The sequence below is a fragment of the Carcharhinus amblyrhynchos genome, chromosome 2 (assembly GCF_965287045.1).
Source record: "Carcharhinus amblyrhynchos chromosome 2, sCarAmb.v2.hapA, whole genome shotgun sequence".
Lineage (NCBI taxonomy): Eukaryota > Metazoa > Chordata > Chondrichthyes > Carcharhiniformes > Carcharhinidae > Carcharhinus > Carcharhinus amblyrhynchos.
Window position 1 is genome coordinate 87,015,847 of NC_137325.1, and position 19,820 is coordinate 87,035,666.

The following is a 19,820-nucleotide window of genomic DNA, read 5'->3' on the forward strand; positions in this document are numbered from 1 at the left end:
GCACACAGTACTCCAGCTGCGGCCTCACCAATGCCCTATACAGCTGCAGCAAGACCTCCCTACTTTTATATTCAATCCCCTTCGCTATGAAGGCCAGCATCCCATTCGCCTTCCTGACCACCTGCTGCACCTGCAAGCTGGGTTTTTGCGACTCATGCACAAGCACCCCGAGGTCCCTCTGCACCGTCGCCTGCTGCAGTTTTTCGCCCCGTAAGTAATAGTCCTTCCTACCATTCTTCCTACCAAAGTGGACCACCTCACACTTGCCAACATTAAATTCCATTTGCCATTTCCTGGCCCATTCGCCCAGCCTATCTAGATCCTTCTGCAGACTCTCCACACCCTCCGCACAATTTGCCGTTCCACCAATCTTGGTGTCATCCGCAAATTTCGACACCCTACACTCGGTTCCCTCCTCCAGATCATCTATATAAATGGTAAAAAGCTGAGGCCCCAGCACCAACCCCTGGGGCACTCCACTAGTCACCATCCGCCAATCCGAATAGCACCCGTTGACCCCCACTCTCTGCCTCCTATTTGACAACCAATCCTCTAGCCACGCTAACACCCTACCCCCAACTCCATGTCCCCTGACCTTCTGCAATAACCTCTTGTGAGGTACTTTGTCAAACGCCTTCTGAAAATCCAGAAAGACCACATCCACCGGCTCTCCTCTATCCACCGCCCTAGACACATCCTCATAGAACTCCAGTAAATTTGTCAGACACGACTTCCCTTTAATGAAACCGTGCTGCGTCTGCTCTATCAAGCAATTGCCTTGAGCCATTGTTCAAAAGCTGGTAAGACAGGTTGATAAATTCAAAATGCAGGTAAGTGCAATTTGATTTTGAAAGGGCTGCTCCTCCTATCGCAGGGAGTTACATTCCCATGTTTGCTGTTGGCATGAGGCGGAGAAACGCTCCCTGATTAGAGGATAAGCTGAGGGCTACGGGGCCCAGGGAAGGTGAGGTCACAGCAGGCCCAGGGAGGGTGACATTGTGATGGGCCCAGGAAGGGCAAAGTCACAGTGATCCCAAGTCGCAGCAGGCCTGGAATGGCATAAGTCCTGGTGGACTTGGAGAACGAAACTGTGGCATGCCCAGGGAGGGTTAAGTCAAGGCGGAGCCAGGAAGCCAATGTTGTGTCTGGTCTGGGGAGGCCAAAGTCATTGCTGAACCCAGGGAGGCTGAAGTCACAGCAGGCCCAGGAAGACAAAAGTCATTGCTGAAGTTGTAGCGGGCCTGGGGAGTCTGATGTTGCGATGAACCTGGGGAGGCTGAATTTATGATGGGCCCTCGGAAGAGTAAGAACCGTGATGAACATGTTTGGAGTGAGAGAGTTGAGTATTTGTGTGTGACTAAGTGTGAGCAGGTGCCTGAGAGTGAAAGAGAGGGAGAAAGACAGTGGGAGGAAGTGAATGAGTGTGTGCATTACTCCCAGTCTCAGGTTTCTTACTCAATCTCAGCACCACACACCTTTGCATAAACACAAACCCTTCACTGTGGGCTAGGGTGAGCGACAGAGCACTCTGAGACATGGAATGAGCACACACACAAACTGATCCTCTCACATTCTGCTCATTTTTATCAATTACTGTTATAATGATGTATTGCTGTAATATTGTTTTACTTTTGCTCAGCAACTGTTTCTTTTCTTAATACATCAGCTTGTTTTTTTCAAAATTCTGTTTCATTGTTGTGCGAAATCTTAACCTTCCAAAATATAATTACTGGCCTTTTGAACAGAAAAAATGCAAACATGTCCCCTTGAGTAAAAAGACTGGACAAGCCTGCCTTACATCCACATGTCACAGTTTGCACACACTGTGCATTGTTCAACCATAACAGCTACATCAGTCAAACAGACTGCATAATGTTCATAGGCATACTTCCTCTCCATAGACCCTGAACCTGCTATCCTCTCTCCTCAAGATGACAGCAATCATCATCCTCCCTCTTCCACTTCACCAGTACCCTTGCTGTTGCCTGTCACTTGAGGTGGCTTTTATTTTTACATTGTGGTAAAGTGGACACTGTGATGATCAGTGACATAGGGAAGTTGAGTTGTGGAATTGTTGGTGAAAGTGAAATTGGGGTTGTGGTTACTGCACACGTCAGTTCTTCATGGACAGCCAGGGCAGTAGAAAGCTGTCCAGCTCTCCTTCCTCCTCTTTTCTTCTTCGTCCTTTGAATAGCACAGGTGGGATGTCCTTCCTGCTGTTTAATGTGTGTGCTGCTTTGTGACGTTAGGAAGTGATTCAGCTGGAGTATTGAGCACCAAGTTCTGGCATTATGTGGGCATTGCATGCTGATTGATTTCATGATCTGTCTGCCCTTCTGATGGCTGTTAGCTGCATGTGCAAAAACCCTCTCACCAATATGATGTGTGGTGAAATTTACAGCAGAAGCGTACATCTGTGCGGCAGATAACACTTCGATTCCAAATTGGCACTCATGGTCTCCTGGGTCCCTGAGAAAGTAAAGTAATAGTGTACAATACTTAAGAATAACATATGTGCAAAATTAATTAAGCCAAGTCCAGAAGACAACAAAAGAAAGAAGACATGAATCAAGAACTGTGACTCACCATAACATCTGTAGAGGAGAAGCTGAGCAGCTTGGAGGAAATCAGTGAACTAGTCAGGCTACTAAAATGGAAACACTGTATGTTTTATATTAATATTTCAGTAGAACATTAGGAAGGTGAAATTGTCAGTTATACATTGAATGGAAATTCTAAATCCTTGCTAAATCATACTGACATCTTGAATGTTGAATATAGTTCAATGGAGTGTCAGTACTGGTTTAGTTGTAGCATTCTTGACTGAATCAGAAAGCCATACTTTCAGGCACCACTTTCAGACATCAGCATTTAATCTAGGCTGATACTCCAATGTTGCACTGAGGGAAGACTGTATTGTTGAAAGTGATGTCATTCAAATGAGATGTTGAGCTAATGCTTTGCCTATTTAGATGGAGATAAACGATCTCATGACATTGTTCAAAGAATTGCAGTGTTCTAGACAACATTTATCCCTTCACTAATGCGACCAAATAGATTAATTAGTCGTTCATTTCATGTTGTTTGTGCAACCTTTTTGCACTGCATTCCATTTCTGAATGGTTTGGAATTATGTAATTGTAAATACATTTAATCTGGACAATATACATCGGTTCAGAATGAGTGGCTTTGGTATGTTAAAATCTCACAGGTTAGGAATTGGTTAATGCTATGTTTTGGGAATGAGGTTGGTGATTCTCGATGTGCCCTTTATATTCAAACTGAGGTGAACAACATGCCCACTTTGTATATCCACCTCAGCTGAGTAATGAGAGGGTTGACTCAAGTGGGGTGGGATTTTCCCCAAAAAATTCTAAGTGTTGAATTCATGTAAAAACTGGAGTAAATCCCACTGTTTTTTTCAGCAGGATATTCAAAGTAAATCTTCCCCATTCTATGCACAGCTTGAATCTCATGAAAAAGTGGTGGACAAGACCTATTCCTGCTGGAGAGACTGGCTGCATAATGCCGAGTGGGCCACTGCACATGTGCCAATCTGTCATAGCAGAGATCAGCGCATGTGCAGTAGCCCTGCACTGCCGCCTCCTGATCACTCAGGCCCGTGACCCCACATCACTACCCCAGTGATCCAACCACGGACCTATCACTGCCCCCACCCTGCCCCCCTCCTCTGGATGTGTCCAGGCCAGCCTCAACCCCTCCACCCTGGCAGTTCTGATCTCCCCACCACTCCCCTACAGTCCCAATTTCCCCCCCTCCTACCTGCAGCCCTGACCCTCCCCACCGATGGTCAGTCCCAATTGCTGCCCTCCCTCCATCACCGCGGAATGTGGTGGCAGCCAGATCTCCCACCCTGCTCACCACCAGAGGCCCTGTTCCCATTAGGCCCCACCCCCATTAGGCCCTGCCAGATGCCCAGTGGTCAGTGCCAAGGGAACCCCTTGGGCATTGCCACTTTGCTCTTGGGCAGTGGAAGGGGGCCAGGTGGCATTGCCAAGCTGGCAATGCCCAATGGGCACCCTTCTTACCTCAGACATCCTGAGGAGTCCCTGCACTCCGGTGGGGTCACCTATCAGCACCCTGCAAGTGGGGAGCTATTGTAAACCCAGAGGCTCTAGTTGGCCCAGAGGCTTCAGTCCCAAGCCCACTAATTACATGCAAAATTTCATTTAAATAATGAAATCTGGTGTCTGGAGACTCATGAAGGCCATGGCACCCAGTGAGAGCCCGCTAAATGGCCTCTGCTTGAGTGTGGGAGAATCGCCTCCGTGGTTTCTTCACTTTTTCCTCTGCTGCAACAGTCTGTGGCCCCTGAAAACAGCAGGACTCAGCAGCTTTATTTGCAGGCCATCATGGTACAAGCATCATTCTCCTCTTAAAGGCATTCAATGGCCGGAATTCTCCAGCCTCCCATCAATGAGTTTCTCGTCAGTGAGAGTCAGGGGTCTTTTCACTAGTGTCGTGATCTTCTGGTCCCCACCACTGTCAATGGGATTTCCCATTGAAGCCATTCACTGTCTTACCAGGTTCATGGAAAAACAAGGTTGTCTGAAAATTTTCCTGTTCCTCATTGCCAATGTAATGACTCAGGAAGCCCGACTGGAAAGGAACACAGTTTATTATGGAATGCAAAGTAAAACTATTACTGTGATATACATATTCTAGTCCTTACCTTGGACCATCGTTCAGCATTGGACCTGCCTTAGAAAAGGCTTCAGATAATGAGTTCTAGCTGGACATGCCACTGCCTGTTACCAGGAGAACTCATTCTCAACAAGACCTACAAAGAAACCAATCAGTAATTTCCCATGGACCTTGTGGGGATCACAAAATGGTACAATGCCTGAATCTTCTAAGCAGCAGCAATGAGCAGATTGATGCTTTGCTCAAAGATTCTCCTGACTTGATGCAGCTCTGCATTTCTTCCAGAATTTTCCATGCTCAGCCTTCTGAGAAATGCACAGTGCTGTGGGATACTGAAGTGGTCATTCAGAATAGAGTCAGGCACGGCAGGACACATCCATTCACAAATATTCAAAATATACCTTGCAGCACTAACTTCTGTAAGGTATATTTTGAATGTTTGTGAATGGATGAGTGAATAGTGGATAGATGGATAAGAAGGTAAGGTGGGTAGGTCAGAAGGCAGGTAAGTGGATAAAACATAAAACATTACAGTGCAGTACAGGCCCTTCAGTCTCGATGTTGCGCCAACCTGTGAAACCAATCTAAAGCCCATCTAACCTATACTATTCCAATATCATCCATATGTTTATCCAATGACCATTGAAATGCCCTTAATGTTGGCGATCTGGTTTTCTAACTAGGTGCATTGAATACAAAAACAAATAAGTCATGTGAAATCTTTACAAGTTACTCTTTAGGCTTCAGGTGGAGAATTTTCTTCAAGTCAAGGTTCCACTTTTAAGGATGCCAAGGCCCTGGAGTGAGTATAGAGGAGGTTTACCAGGATTATACCATGAGGTGGAGGTGCCGGCATTGGACTGGGGTGTGCACAGAAAGAAGTCTTACAACATCAGATTAAAGTCCAACAGGTCCATTTGGAATCAAGTGCTTTCAGCTGCGCTGCTCCTTCATCAGGTGAATAGAGATTAGTTCATCAACACGGCATATATAGGCAAAGTTACAGTTAGAAGATAATTACAGATTGGAATGTGAAGAATGGTTGGAATGAGAGTCTTTAAAGGTAATCAAGTCTTTACAGGTAGAAACAGTGTGGGTGGATGGATAATTAATGAGGTGTAAATTGTCTCAAGTCAGGACAGTTCGTAGGATTTTGCCAGGCAGCATTGTGGGGGTCACAGGTAGTGTGGCATGAACCCAAGATCTCAGCTGAGGCTGTCCTCATGCATGCGGAACTTGGCTATCAGTTTCTGCTTAGCAATTTTGCGTTGTCATGTGTCTTGAAGGCCACCTTGGAAAATGCTTACTCAAAAGATCGGAGGCTGAATGCCCTTGACTGGGAGGGAACACTTCTGACTGGCGATTCTTGCGTGGTATCCATTCATCCATTATCTTAGTGTCTGCATGGTCACGCTGATATACCACACCTCAGGCCTTCCTTTCTTGCAGCGTATGAGGTAGACAGTATTGTCCAAATTGCATGAGTATATGCCATGTACCTGACATGTGTTGTTCTCACGAGGTAGTGTTATCCATGTTGATGATCCGGCGTGTCCTGTCGAGGTTGCCTGTGGCAGGGTTGTATGGTGTCATGGTCGCTGTTCTCCTGAAGGCTGGGTAGTTGGATTTACTACTGTCACACGTATTTACAATGAAAATATTGTTTTTTTGAACACTATACAGACAAAACATACCATTCATAGAGAAGGAAACAAGAGAGTGCAGAATGTAGTGTTACAATCATAGCTAAGGTGTAGAAAAAGATCAACTTCATGAAAGGTAAATCCATTCAAAAGTCTGACAGTTGTAGGGAAGAAGCTGTCTTGAATCGCTTGGTATGCAAACTCGGACTTTTATATCTTTTTCCTAATGGAAAAAGGTGGAAGAGAGAATGTCCGGGGTGCGCGGGGTCCTTTATTATGCTGGCTGCTTTGCCGAGGCAACGGGAAGTGTAGACAGAGTCAATTGATGGGAGGCTGGTTTACGTGATGGATTGGGCTACATTCACGACCTTTTGCTGCAAACAATGGTCTGTTTGAGGCTGGGCGGTTGTGGCTTTGCGGGTGATTTTCTGGCTATGATTAGATGGATAACAATGGAACCACTTGACAGCAGCCCCATCAGTTGAATGAAAGTGGAGAGACATTGGGAATGGATGATAGAGTTACGGTGTCAAAGACTTCATGCAAGTGCAGGATGTCATTTATGACTTTGCTAGGAGTTGTTTTGACATTGTGGCAAGTTAGCCTATTTCCTTACCCGTAACAACTTATGGATTCCTTGGAAATAACTGGTTATGGTCTGTCTTGTGATGAATCTCCTTGAGGTTGCTGTTTGGCACCCTAACTGTTTATAGCTATCCTAGTAAGTTTGATAGTAGACAAAGGGTTTTCTGTACAAAAAAACTGAAGTCTGCTCCAAAAACAGACAGTAAAAATTTGTAGGCTTCATGAAATGCATGTAATTTCCCACAAATAGAAAATTAGCCTTTATTACTACTGTGACAGTTACTGATTTGATTTATTGTCACATGTATTAACTTACAGCGAAAAGTATTGTTTCTTGTGCGCTATACAGACAAAACATACCATTCATACAGAAGGAAATAAGAGATGCAGAATGTACTATTACAGTCATAGCTAGGGTGTAGAGAAAGATCAACTTAATGTAAAGCAAGTCCATTCAGAAGTCTGACAGCAGCAGGGAAGAAACTGTTCTTGAATCAGCTGGTATGTGACCTCAGACTTTTGTATCTTTTTCCCAAAGGTGGAAGAGAGAATGTCTTGGTGTGTGAGATCCTTAATTATGCTGGTGCTTTGCCAAGGCAGCAGTGAGTTTAGACAGAGTCAATGAATGGGAGGCTGGTTTGCATAATGAATTGAGCTCCATTCACAACCTTTTGTAGTTCCTTGTGGTCTTGCAGAGTAGGAGCCACATCAAGCTGTGAAACAACCTGAAAGGATGCTTTCTATGGTGCATCTGTGAATGTTGGTGAGAGTCATAGCTGACATGCCAAATTTCCTTAGTCTTCTGAGAAAGTAGAGGCGTTTGTGTGCTTTCTTAACGATAGTGTCAGCATGGGGTGGGGAACCACAACAGGTGATCTGGACACCAAAAAACTTGAAGCTCTCGACCCTTTCTACTTTTTCCCCAATGATGTATACAACAGCATATTCTCCTTTACGCTTCTTGAAGTTGATGACAATCTCCTTCGTTTTGATATTGAGGGAGAGATTATTGTTGCCGCACCAGTTCACCAGATTCTTGATCTCATTCCTGTGCTCTGTCTCGTCATCGTTTAAGATCCAACTCACTACGGTGGTGTCATCAGCAAACGTGAAAATCGAATTGGAGGGGAATTTGGTCGCACAGTCATGGGTGTGTAAGGAGTATAGCGGGGGCTGAGAACACAGCCTTGTGGAGCACCAGTGTTGCGGATGATCGTGGAGGTGGTGTTGCCTACCATTACTGATTGTGGTCTGTGATTTAGGGAATTCAGGATTCTGTGTTGTTACTGGGATAGTGAATGAATACGAGTTACTATTGCAACAGCGCATTAGTCCTCCTGTTAGTATTTCGGCTGTATATTTTTAAAACGAAGTTTACAATAAATCGGTGCCTTTCGTTATAGTGATGACTAAGTGTGAAGCTGATGAATGATTTAACTGTGCGCCTTGAATTTCCAGACACGTATAATTTGCATCCAAACAAGTTAACCGGTTTAAAAAATCACGGGACTTTAGTGAGTAATGCATATAATATTCCTAATCTTCTCAAGCTATCGATCCAATCCGCCCGTAAAGCTGGCCAGGTCCACCAGTTAGTCTGAAATACTAGTTTCCTGCAATTTCTCTTAATTTCAAACTCTGACAAAGTCTCTCAGATTTTCAAACGGAGCAGTTTTTTTTATTGCATATTTGAGCGTTTTGAAAATATATTTTGCTGGGATGTGCAGTTTATTTTATAAATGTGCAGTTTATTTTATAAATGTGTATGGTATCGATTGGTCACGTTAACAACTGAAAAAGTTCTCTGATTGCTGGTTCTGAACCATGTTTTCCTCATGTGTGTGAACCATGGTTGAACGAGCTGAGACCTTATTTTTCAAGACGAACATAGGGTATAAGTTTGACTTCCCTTGAGCGCGAATTGTTTATTCAGCTAAATGTCCATTCTGTTTTCGGGGGCTGGGGGCGGGGAGATATTCTGATTACATTTTCTGGGAATTCCATATACGGGGTGGGGCGGGACCTTTCGGTTCTAACTTTTTGGATGCACCTATTCATGAAATTCAGGACCATGAAGTACTGCTATTATTCCCATCTTGTTACTAGGAAGATAAAGGGCTGCTCCTCCCCAGTGGGCTCTATATTAGGAGTGAGCAAAGCATCAGTGATGTTACCGCCATCCCAGGCGCTGACTGACCAGATCACAGTTACCGTTACTGCCGACTTCAAGGCGCCACGAGGAGCAACTCCGACTACCGCGTGCCCCCCTCGCTCGACTCGACCGTTAACCCCGCGCGCCGGGTCTTCATTGAGGGGGCGGCTGGCCGGGCGGTGAAGAGGCGCTATCCCTCCGCCAATGACAATGAGAGCGAGTCAGTGCGCGTGCGGAGTTGGAGTGCAGTGAGTGGAGGTGGAGATAAGGAGAGGTGCAGGTGGCGGCGCGCTTCCTGCCTGCAGACAGTTAAAATCCCAGTTGGAAGCGGACGTTAAACACGGAGCACTTAAAAAAAATCCAAGAAACCGCGGAGCCGACTCATCTTCAGCTATATAGAAAAAAAAACGAGTCAGAAAAAGGAGCAAAGGACGAAATATTTGTGTTACCTGGGTGATTCCTGACTTGTAGTCTTATTAAAACCCCGAATTCCCTCCTTCGCTTTCCTTCAGTCCGAACCCTGTCTTGTATCTAATCATCATCTCCGCACCTTCCTGCTCTGACCCTCTACGTTTGCATCCCCCCAAAAAACAAACCCTCCTCTGTATTCTCGTCCAGGTGAGTTTGTCTTTTCATCACTTTCCTTTTTATTTTGTGCAAGAGGGTAGAGTCGTGTACTTAAACTAAGGGCTTCGACGGCATCCCCATTCGAAGTAAGCAGCAGCTTTCTTTTCGTGCAGCCTCAGTCAGCATCATGCAAAAGGTGCCTCATTCCGGGGTGTAGCTTTTAGAGAAAGTGAGTAGCCAGAGTGAGCTTGGTGTGTATTTGGGGAAGGGTGACATATCTTTTCTCTTAATGTAAACTGTGTGTTCCTTCAAGCGAGCGAGGGGAAACATGTTCGTGAGGCTGAAATGTGCCAAGTTCGTAAAATTTCCAATAAATCTACCAGTGAAAATCGCTTTCAATGGACTTTGCAGATTTCAGTTACTTTGCTGTTTATTTATCCTGGGCGCTTGGTTGTGGGTAGTTGAATTTGGTAGGCAGCTGAAGGGAAATTTCCACGCAAGGCAGAGAACTTGATTAGATTGTTGCAGGTTTGTTTCGCAAAATCTTTTATTTTTAAACCGTTTTAGAATTGTGATTTGTTTTAGTCCGATTTTATACGTTCTTATTCAGGACCTGCCTATGATAGTCATGTCGAGATTATTATAATGGCTTTGATTCACCTTTGCACAGCCTTTTTAAGTGCTCTTCAATTTAGTTGATCATATTTCAATGTTCTCAGTTTGAAAAGCTTGGCGTATTCGCCTGATTTCCTCCAAAGTAACGACAATGTAACTTTACTCTCTCTAACTAGAATACATTTATTGAATGGTTTCTTACTCTAAAAAATCATAGTACAATTAAACCTAAGCATCCTGTTAGCAGTTTTGCTTCAATGGTGGTTATAATTTAAAAAGTAAGCTATAATACTAAATGGTGAACATGTTTAAAAACTAGAATTTTTTTCGTTATATAATGCTGCAATTTGTATTTCAAGGGACAAATTCCTTACTAGTGTTAGTTTTATTTTATCCAATCAAGCGAATATGTATGTTCTGGTGTCAGAAGGATGTGGTGCCTTATTCCTTCCACTATCTCAGCATTCAGTGTATTCCTTGACATGTACAATTTAGTTGTTTTTATTTAATTAAAGCTGTGACCCAGAACCTTGCTTCAGGAGAAACATGATATACTTGGTCTCTCCTGCAACATCTGCAGAAAATTTCAAATAAAGTCATAAAAATACTGATTGTATTTTAACCTATATGAAATAAATTATGTCAAGAAGGGACAACGGGTCTTCAGTATTAATTTAATGATCCATGTAACAATCATATTTTTGATGCAGGGTAGCATTTTGCATCTAATAAATATCCTTAGTGATTCAGAATTCTTGCTTGCCAGCATAATTTTAACATTGCTTTGCTTTCAGCAGAACTTTAATAATTGATGTGGCTACTTTAGACTTGATATAGAGACCCACTGTGATTGGCTGCAAAAGCTGGCATTTGGTGGTAGATTAGTGACTGTACAAAGATAAACTCGAGCATCCATCTGTTGCCAGGTTGGGTACTAATTAGGAAGGATGCCCACAGTGCTTGAATTGCAATGACTATAAGACAGAACTGTTATATCATGCCTGCAGATAATGCTTTTAAGTTTAGTAGAGAGGTGTTTTCACCTTTCACTTTTTTTTAAAACAAGAAGGGATTGGACAAATTTTTTCAAAATGATGTGTATAAGGTACTTTAATGTAAAGATGTCTTATTCAACATAATTAATATATTGAACTCACTCTCACTGTCATATGAGGGGAAGCTGAGTCGGTTAGGATTATATTCATTAGGGTTTAGAGTGAAGGGAATCTCGTAGAAGCTTAGAATTTTATAAGTGGCTTAGATAGGGTTGATTCAGAAAGAATATTCCTGATTGTGCGGGAGTCCAGAACTAGGGATCATAATTTGAAGATAATGGGTAAACAATTTAGGATTGAGGCGTGGAGAAATTTCTTCACCTCGAGTGGTGAATCTATGGAATTCACTACCACCGAAAGTAGTTGAGACCAAAACATTGATTTCAAGAAGGAATTTAAATATAGCTATTGTGGCTAAAGTAGTCAACAGAAATGGAAGGAAGATGGGATCAGAATATTGAATTTGATCAGCCATGAACATCATAAATAGTAGAGCAGGGCTGAATGGCCCCTGCTTCTGTTTACTATGTAAGTTTCCTTATAATCAGAGTATAATCATACAAAGTACATTTTATAGTCTTCAGCAATATATATAATTTCAAAATTATGCAAGTGCAAACCTGCATTCTTACTGGTATATCAAGAAATTTCATGCAAAAACTATTATGTTTGAATGAGTTTAAGAATGCCAAACCAACCAATGGGACAGTTTTCATACATCTTTGAATTAGAAGGCTTTATATTTTGGCAATATGGATTCTTATGGATTTATTTTTTAAGGCATAACGTTTACTTGAGAGTTAAAGGTAGTTCATATGGTATCTCTAGATTTGATTATGAATGTATTGACAAATATGAAACAAATGCAGACAAGTTCAAATAGATTTTTCTCTGATTAGAAAATTGTTTCTTACAGACCTAATCATATAATAATGAGCATGAATAAATATTTTGGCAAAATAATATGAATTTCTCTTGTAATTCATTTTATTTTTAAATTAGTTGTTAATTAACTTTTCAAATTAAAATTAGCTAACTTGCAAACTTTCAGCTGCATTTCTTCCTTTTTAAAGCATAAATGTATTTCTTTTGACCAGAATCCACGTTGGTGTTTTATGTGGGTTAAACTAAATGAATGATATGTCTATTGTGTGGTGGTGTGAGATTAAGTACTATGTGCACCTTCACAAGCTGTTAAGATATGTTTTAACATTTTGTAGCTGGTACTCAACTGTAAAGAATTTTGTAAAAAGTATTTTGCTAAATCAAACATGTATTTTAGAAATGGAAAGAGAAATATGTAAGTGTGAAATGTTGCAAGGGAGAGAGAATCAGGGAATCTTAGATAGCTAGGTGTTCCTTTTTTTTTGCTGAGTGAAATTTCCCTGTGGAATTTAGGAGAAAACTGAGATGCCATTTTGTTAAACTGTATATTTTTAAAAGTGCTTTGAGGCTGAGGAGGATTGTTGTTCTTTCTGTTTAGCTGTAATTTTCTCTCCCTTTGATGCCATCACCACCTGGATTGAGTTCTGTCCTGCCATTCATTAGTCACAAATGCTGCATTCGTGTGGGCTAGCTGAATTTGATCCTGATTTTTCACCCTGACCCCTGACATTGTATGATCCTAGTTTCCTTTGCATGTGTTAGAAACCCAGCCTGGTTTCCTCATGGCCCTTTCATTTACCCTTATGTACTTCCCTACCCTACTTCCTCTTTCTAATCGATACCCTCAGTTGCTACGTTAATCCAATCACAGCATAACGACTGAACAATTGAGGATATAAAATATTGACCACGCTGGCAACTACAGAGATGGAAACAGACTTACAGGAATTGAAAGCTGATGTCCAGGATGCACCTAACAACAGCTGTTAATCACTATATATTCTATTTGGATGTAGTTTTTAAACTGAGAAGACAGTTACCAGCAGAAAATAATATGGGCCAGCTATTGTTTTAGTCCAGCATACCAAAGAACACATCGTCAAACATCAACAGTCTGAGATTCCTGAAAAAGTAATTGTGTAGAGAACAGTGACATGTGCAGTTTGAAGTTACTCAACTGTATTTCTTCAAAGAAATTATTCTAGTCCTCTGGATGTTATAAAGGAATACTTTGGATTTGCTTGAATATTAATGGATTCCTATTCCTTGAACAGCTTTTCCCCTTGGATATGAAATTTGAAGCAAGAAATATGTCACAACGAGTTGACAGGAAAGAAGCATGGCTTATTTGTATGTTCGCATTCTAGGCAACATTTATTCAGACTATCTCCATGCGAAACAGGTGTCCATTATGGTGGAAGACATTGCAGCTGCTCTTGTGTGCCTGGATGGTTTGCATTGTTAAATTCTCTGTCTCTCAGAATGCCAGTTCTTTGAGGCAATGTACTGTGCACAAAAGGCCAGCTCCCCAGGGCTATGGAGATAAAAGAACAGATGGTACACTCCTTCAACTGTTCTCTAATTGTGGAGTTTGCTGTAACAGATTAACGCAAAATGGGAGATTTATGTGCACAACACTTGTGTCAGATAAATAAACAAAATGTTGCTTGTTGCACCAAACAAAGCAATATTATAAATCCAACATATATATTCATTGGATATAATGTATATTTTAAAAGAAGAAATTGCTAATGTAAACGTAAAATAACCATGTTGACTGTTGTGAATAGCATAAATAGTTTATTTGAAATTAACATTCCGATAAATCTTCTACATGCAAAACTGGGCAAACTGCAGAGTTTGGTATTAACATCTGAAAAACCATCTTCAAACAACAGATGAATCTAGGTAATCAGTTATATTTAATTTCAATTATAATCTTCAAGTCTCCACATTTTCAGTACAAATCATCATATTGCAGTTTGAGTTTTTATGGGTTGCAAACCTGGAGATTCAATTTCTACACCCGCATGAGTGATAATTGGCTGACTGCTACAGAAGTAGTACATGTAACACTTCTGTTTTATGAGAATAAATCTATTCTATAAAATATATATTTCTATAAAAACTGATTTGGCATTCTCATTTAATTTTTTAAATACCATCTGAATTGCATCACCAGCAAATGATACCACAGTGACTAAATGCATATTAGCTCTTGTACAACTACTACAAAAACGATCTCTCAATCATGCTTCCACAGATGTTCTTGTATTATAACTAAGCTTCAATGTGCCTCCAGTGACAGAGTAGTGTCTGCAGAAGATCTGCTCCTTGCATTCAGCAAAAAAAAATTGTTGGTGGCTAACTTAAAGGGCTTGTGCATTTTGATGTCAAATCTTTTGTTTTTACTGTGCATTTGTGCTGAACAGTAATGTAAATTAGCTTCTCTGGTATGTGCAGACCTCTGAGAACAAGAAAAATAAAGGTATGAACATGAATTTAGAACAACTCTATCCTTGGTTGGAGAGAGAAAACAATCAGCTTCTGTTCCTGCCAACTTGGGTCCACTATAAGAAAGGACACGTGTATGTGGATCTGATGGGAAACTGTTTGATTTGTTGTGACGTTGTGCTTAGTAGAATGGCGTAACATTGCCTTAAATGGTTAATTAAGAATTCTGAAGTACTGTCATGTGATATTTTTCCAATTTCTAAATACACCCTGCATTGCAAAGTGGCCGGTTCTGAACATGAACAAGGAAGGTGACTGGTGAGACGCTGGCAAACATTGAATAATAAGGAGATACCAATATATTTAAATTGGGCTAAAGTTGCTTCAATATTCTAAACAGACACAGGAATTCACATATGAATTAATGTAACACAGAGGAATTGATTGTAATAATTGAGAACACAGCTAGCATGAGTTCGGACAGAAAGTATATCATTCACTTTCTTTGAGGAAGTGACAATTCAAGCAGACTGAAACACCCTATGATATAGTGCACTTAAGGTTGCAGAAACATTCAATAACGTTTCACTTAAACTTAAATTTCATTAAATTCAAAGCTGTGATGCTTCAGAGTTAATATTTAGAAATGCATAAGAAAGTGACAAAGTAGTTAACAACAAGCAGTTTTGAGAACTGTGCTGGAATGGGTGGGAACTGCTGAATGATGGCCCAAGGCATGGCATTGAGTTTGATACTGTTTAAATTTGCTTAAATTGGATTCAATTTGATGTAAAGTACAGAAGGAGAAAGGGCAGTGGCAGAAATTACAGGAAGTATCTGTAGTGAGGGATGAAGCTAAAAAGGGACAAGAAACTTGGTAGCCTTAGCATTCAGTATGTCCAATCAAATGCAGCACAACAATCAATGAAGCCAGTAACATGTTACCAAAATAGCAAAACAGTAGACTGAGTCAGAGGAAGTTGTAAATCATACTCCATAGTGCTATGGTTGAAGTACACTTTGAATACGTCATCCATTTCAGGTTGCCCAGACGTGAGAAACATTCAAGTTCTAGAAGCAGTGCAAAGAAAAGCTGATCGTAACAAATTTTCTTTGAATTCTACAGCAGCAAGATGTTGGCATTGTGGTTAGCACTGCCGCTTTACAGCGCTAGGGACTGGGGTTTGATTGCTGACTTGGGTCACTGCCTGTGTGGAGTTTGCACATTCTCCCTGTGTCTGAGTGGATTTCCTCCGGGTGCTCCTGTTTCCTTCCACAGTCCAAAGATGTGCCGGTTAGGTGAATTCATAGATCATAGAATACCTACAGTGCAGAAGAAGGCCATTTGGCCCATCTGCACAGACAACAATCCCACCCAGGCCCTACTCCTGTAACCCCACACATTTACCCTACTAATCCCCGTGACACTAAGGGCTAATCTAGCATGGTCAATCAACCTAATCCGAATTGGCCATGCTAAATTTTCCCTCGGTGTACCTGAACAGCGTGAGTGTGATGACTAGGGGATTTTCACAGTAACTTCATTGCAGTGTTAATGTAAGCTTACTTGTCACTAATAAATAAACAAACAAGACTGGAGAACTTTGGCTTTTCATCCTGGAAAGGAGGCATCTGTATAATGATCATTTGGAGTTAAGAGAATAGGAAAAGTAACTCCAGACAAATGACGTAAAACTGAGAATTTAACAAGTGGTCACAGGTTCCATCTAATAAAAAGTAAATTCAATTTGATATCAGGAAATACTTAGCTGCGAAGAGTATAATAAATACCCATAAAAATCAGTAGAGCGGAAAACCATGGTATTGTTAATGGAACAAGGGATGCTGAAATGGAAGTGGCAGGAACTTAATCTTTCTGGATGTAAGTTTTAAAATGGGCCATAATGGTCAGTCTTGGCCTTAATTATTTTGTGATTTTTATTAACGAATTGTTCCACTTGTTTGATCTAAGTTGTACTGCTAGAAGCTGCTTGTTCAGAGCAGAGTAAGAGAGTGTAAATCATCAGGGAAAACATCTCCAAGATTGATTTGCAAGCAGCAAATTCAAACTGGGAGAGGCCATTTGCTGCCATGCTGAAAGAAGACGAAAGAAGGAAATTAAAGTATAGCTTACCTTTTTTAAAAAAAAAGTTATTCAGATTAGGGTGGCACAGTGGCTAGCATTGCTGCCTCACAGCACTAGGGACCCGGGTTCAATTCCTTGGCTGATTGTCCATGTGGAATTTGCACATTCTTCCTCTGTCTTTGTAGGTTTCCTCCAGGTGCTCAGGGTTTCTCCCACAGTCCCAAGATGTCTAGGTTAGATAGATCAGTCATGGTAAATGTGTGGGGTTACAGGGATAGGGTGGGAGAAAAAGGGCTCGGAAAGGAACTCTGTCAGAGTTGATGCAGATTCAATGGGCTGAATGCTTTCCTTCTGCACTGTAGGAATTCTGTGATCAGATCACTTTTTTTTAATTACAAGATTAGTGCAAATTAAAACTTACTATATTTGTATTTGGTTTTAAATTGAATTCTAATCAAAAATTTGCAAAATAAACACTACATGAAGGGAAAATGTACATCATTATCGAGTTGAAGAGATTCTTCTGTATTCAAGATACTAATTCAGCCAAACTTTGAAAAATCAAACTAAAAGCTGATGATCAAAATTCCAGGAACAGAAATATTTCTGAGCTACCAAAGAAACGTCATGCTGTGTTTCACCATGCAATATGTAGTTTTTTTTAGATGAAATTAGATTTTACAAAGCTATTTGAAATGCTGTTAATTTACTTTAACCGCACAATGCTTTTTTCTTTTCCCACTCAATGTGAAGGGAGAATTATGATTTCTGAATTTTTATGGAGATGTTATCTCAATGTGAGAAATTTCATTTCAACAAAACATAAAATTTATTTTTCTAAAGGTCAAATACCAGGTAAGATGTGGTCTTATCCAGAATCCATATGCAGTCATTTTGTTAAGATTTAGAAGTATGTACTTTAATCATGAAATAACTGAATTTAATAAATGTTTAGTATTGTATGTGAGTTTATGTTTTTGAAACAAACTCATTTTATAATTTCTAATTTTTAGACAGCATCTTGAAGAGATCCTTACAGAAAAGGGTGAAATCTAAGTGGCCCAACCTCAGCATCCTGGGGTAGCATTGAACAGAAACTTAACAGGACCAGTCACTTAGTATGCCTACAAGTACAGGTCAGAGGCTGGGAATTTAGTAGTGAGTATCTTGGCTTCTGACTCCCCAAAGTCTGTCCACCATCTACAAGGTACAAATCAGGAATGTGGTAGAATACTTATTGGATGAGTGCAGCTCCAACAACATTCAAGAAGCTTGACACAGGGACAAAGAGGCCTGTTTGATTGGCATCCCATCCACCACCTTAAATATTCATTCCCTCCAACACTGCCACACAGTGGCAGCAGTGTGTACCATATACAGAATGCACTGTAACAACTTGTCAAAGCTTCTTCGACAGCACCTTTCAACCCACAACCTCTACCGTTTAGACGGACATGTACAGCAGGTGCTGTGATTGCCACTACCTGCAAGTTCCCCTCCAAGCCATGAGCCTGTTTCACCATTGCATCATTATTGCCGAGCCAAAAACCTGGCCAACAAATGTGGACCTTGTCAGTGACGCTTGTATCCATTGAAAGAATTGAACGATGTTACTTGTGTAATATTTTGTTTAGCACTTCAATTTAAGAGATAATGTGGTAGATGAGTTGTTTAAGAGTTGCTTTACCTCCGTCAATATGACTTTTATTTCAGGAACTTTAAGGGAATGTTTGACTTCATTCTTTAAAAATAGTAGGAGCGATTTCTTCTGATAAGTGAGGTAATCTAATTAAAGTTTTCAATATTATGGAGACCTTTTTTGATCAAATTTCATGGTTTAAAAACCAGGGTCAACTTTGGGCCAAATTGTTTTAACAAAAGAATGTTTGAGAGAAATAATTATTTTAGACATTTTTCAATAAGTTTTCCTTCATTTCAGTAGTGGACAAACAACTTGTGCATTGCATATTTGTGGAAAAGAAGTCCCTTCCTCTGCAAAGTGTAACCATAGCAACATAAACTTTGCTCTGTTAATGTTCAATTGTATTGAGGTACCGTTTTTTATTTTGAGAAAGTACTACAAAATATATTGATCCAGTATTACTTGGATTGTTTGCATCCACTATTATTGAAAGTAGCCCTGTTCTTCATTATTAATCTAAGTTATTTGAAGAATTAAGTTAGAAATCAAAATGTCTTTGTCACAGTAGGCTTGAAGCACTACATTAAGAAAATGCTCGTAACAATTTTTGAGTGCAGCTAAAATTTGTGTTCAGTCTTAAAATAAACTATAGCTTAGTTGATTGAATATGCCATCAGTACTTTGTAGTCTTAATCCACTTGCTTATAAAATGCACAAATGTGAGTGTTTCTGACTAAAGAGAAACAGATTGGCTGGAATGATGCCAGCCAAATGTAAAGCAAATAAAAATGTAGATGCTAGAAATCTGAAATTACAAACAGAAGTTTTATAAATACTCAGCAGGCTAGGCAGTATCTGTGGAGAGGTAAGCTATGGTCTTATTATATTTCAGATCTTATAACCTTTCACTCCAACCAAGCATAAAAGGCCTAAAATGTTTCTCCATGGATCCCAGCTGACCTGACTATTTCTAACACCTTCTGTCAAGGAATGATTGTGTTAAGTCGCCTATGTATACATGATCATAATTCACTGCTACATCAAGTCGACATGAGTAAGTTCTATATGCCAGGTGGCTGTGTGATAATTCAATTGTTGGCAGTAGTTGGAGATACACATATCTTAATCTCTGTTTATCTCCATTACCTTCTGTGAAGTTGCCAGTGTGGAATTGGGTCGAGAAAGGTTTTGATTCCTATTCAGAGTGCAAGATTATAAGACTTGAAATAAAATCAAACCTCTCTACAGATATTGGCTTGAGTGCCACCTCTAGTTCTCTGCTCCCCCATGATGTTCTGTACTCTGTTCTCTTGTGGAAAGAGAAAAGACTAATGGGTGACAGCAATGGAATTTGATATGTAGGTAGTTAGACCACTTTAGTGAAAGGGATCATTGTAACTTTGCATTAAGATGAAGATGTGGCATTGCAGTAGCTGGCTAGATGGGCATGTGAAGAATTGTAAGACAGAGA

The 19,820-nt window shown here is 40.6% G+C and overlaps 1 protein-coding gene across 1 annotated transcript in view; it reads left to right on the top strand.

Moving 5' to 3' along the window:
• The first annotated feature begins 9,303 nt into the window (after window positions 1-9,303).
• The window catches only part of LOC145356152 (poly(rC)-binding protein 3), a 238,112-nt gene continuing 227,595 nt past the window's right edge, over window positions 9,304-19,820 (top strand). Inside the window, exon 1 of the mRNA XM_080208805.1 lies at window positions 9,304-9,663. The gene's annotated coding sequence lies outside the window, so the exon portion shown is untranslated. The remainder of the gene's footprint in view (window positions 9,664-19,820) is intronic.